We start from the raw sequence: 2,627 nt of genomic DNA, 5'->3' as shown, positions 1-2,627 counted from the left end.
TACCCAGTGGCCACGGTATCCAGGGGTGGTGGCAGTATCCCGTGGCCACGGTGCCCAGGGGTGGTGGCAGTACCCAGTGGCCACGGTATCCAGGGGTGGTGGCAGTATCCAGTGGCCACTGTGCCCGGGGTGGTGGCAGTATCCTGTGATCATGTCCAGTAGCAGTGGTACGCATGGCTGTGCAGACAGTTGGTGGTGGCAGCTGTGACCCATGGTGTGGCCTTCTCTGGAGGTGGCAGCCTTCCCCGTGGTATGGGGCTGGGGTGGCATCTTGTCCCAGGATGTGCTTCCCGCTGCCGCCTCCTGAGGCTCGGGCTAGCTTCTCAGCCTCCCCTGAATCCCACCAGAATCCTGATGCCCCAACAAGTCCTTCCTGCTTCAGCGCCAGAGTGAGCATCCGCTCCTGGCAACCAGCAACCCTGACAGCTGGGGAAACTGAGGTGCAGAAAGGGGCACGAACCAACCTGAGGTCAAGAGTGAGTTCCTGGCCCGTCTGTGAGTGGGCACTAGGCCCCCTCCTCCTCCTGGCAGGAAGCCTCGCCCCATTTCTGGCAGCCACATGGGGTGGGGGAGGGGAGGTGTCTGTCCACCCCGCCACAGCCCACGTGCCTGGGGGCCAGTGCGGGAGCAGGTGCAGCTGACAGGCGTGGCAGGAGCTGGGCCAGGGCCAGCGCCCGAGAATGCGGCAGGACGCTGCCCCACCCAGCGGGGACGGCCAGGCGCCCGGGGAGGCGGATGTGCCAGTGGTCACAGCCCCAGCCGCCATCCGACTCCACACCGGCTGTCCTGGGCCAGCCCCTCGGGGCCCGAGTGTGTGGGCAGAAGGAATGCGGCCAGCAAGTGTCCTGCGGAAGGCGGCTGGTCGTGGCATGGGAGGAGGAAGGGGGTGTGGGAGACGCCTGGAGCCGCTTCCTGGGCCCTGGCATGGCCCTCCTCTGCGTTGGCCCCAGCGAGATACCCCCAAGGCATCCAGTCAGCCCTGTGTCCTGTCTGGGACCTATGCTCCCTGAGCCCCTCAGGGCCAGTGTGGAGGAGTCCCCCAGAGAGAGCCACACAGCGCGGTGGCTGCCAGGCTGGAACACAGCTCAGGGCTGGTGCTTGCTGCCGAGGGCTGCCCGTGCTCTGGGGCCAGGCCATCTGAGCCTGGGTTCTGGCTGGGCTGGGACCCCACGCTCGGGCTTCCAAACCACCGCATCCTCCTCTGGAGAAGGCAGAGGGAACCACCCACAAGTGTCTGCACGAAGACCCACCTGCACATCCCATAAACGCCAGCTCTTTGTCTGAGGCTTAGCGGGGCGAGGGGATAGAGGGGGGCATCAGAAGCGGTGCAGAGCGATACTGTGAGGCGCCACAAATATGAAGGGCACCTGACTGAGGCAGCGCGACAAGAGGGTGGAAGGTATTTCCCCTGACGAGTCACGGCTATCAACGTCTGTTCATCTTGCAATTGGGGAGGGGGTGGTGCAATTTAGAGATTGCCTCTGAGTGCTCGGTACCCTCACTACGCCCCTGCTTTTTGTGCCTGGGGGGTTTAGAGTCAGCATGACCCTGTGTGACCTTCACCCTTTCTCCCACCAGAACCGGGAATCCTGGAGGCAGGACTGTAGGCAGGCTGCGTGCCTGCCCACAGGGACACCCTGCTCTTCTAGGGGCTGCCCCCACCTCGCCACCACTCTCTTAGCTTGTAGAAGCTCCTGTAGGCGCGGAGGGAGGAGACCATGTTACAGGTGGGGAAACTGATGTCCAAGGAGTGGACTTGCAGGTCCCCGAAACCACGTGGGCTCCGGATGCACTCTGGTTGCATCCAAAGGCTCTGGGCACCCTTGGAGGCAGCTGGAGTAGAGCTGCAGGGTGGAGGGGAGGAACCCAGGAGCTCTGAGCCCTCAGTGCCCAGCTCTTGGCCGGAGGGTGAGCATACGTGGAGACGGGGCTACCGAAGGAGCCCCCGTAGTCCCTGGGCCCCCGTCATCTGGGGGCCAAGCTGCCAGGAGCCCAGGCTTAATGGGGACAGGAATGGGCAGGTAACCAGAGGGTAATGCCCCATGGGTCCCCGGGGACAGTCTGGCCTGGGCAATGGCCACCTCTGGGATGTGGGAGGCCTGGGGAGGGCTGGTGTTCTGGGTCAGTGCCAGCCATGCAGTCAGTCTTCTCAGGTTTGGTCTGGTGACACCCTGGGGTGGTAGGAGGGGTATGGGGGTGGGGCAGAGGCCAGAGAGTGAAGCCAGGTTGGTTGAAGAAAACCTTTAAGATTGGGAAGCTACACATGACCGCCCCCTCTTTTGTTGGGCTGCTTCCTTTGCTTTTGGAAGCCCCCCCCCCCCACGTTATGGGCAACACTGGGGAGGTCAGCAGTGCCTGCTTTGGACGGGGGTGGGGCTCAGGGGCCTGCACAGACTTTGCCACACTGGACATCGGAGGCCAGGAACGCAGGCTGGGCGCAGCGGGGAGACCCCTAGCGGAGGGGCGCAGCTCGGTGGCTAGGATAGTCCCCTGCCACTCACTTGTCCCAGCCACCCCGCCACCTCCTCGCAGTGGGAAGGGGGCTTCGAAGACGCCCCAGGGCCATCGCGCTCCGGGGACCCCACTCCCCGGAACTAGGGCGCCGGGGGCCCTGGGACGGAAGGGCC

This window comes from Trichechus manatus, unplaced genomic scaffold (genome assembly GCF_000243295.1).
Source record: "Trichechus manatus latirostris isolate Lorelei unplaced genomic scaffold, TriManLat1.0 scaffold00111, whole genome shotgun sequence".
Lineage (NCBI taxonomy): Eukaryota > Metazoa > Chordata > Mammalia > Sirenia > Trichechidae > Trichechus > Trichechus manatus.
The sequence above is the reverse complement of the archived record's forward strand: the minus strand, read 5'-3'. Positions refer to the sequence as shown.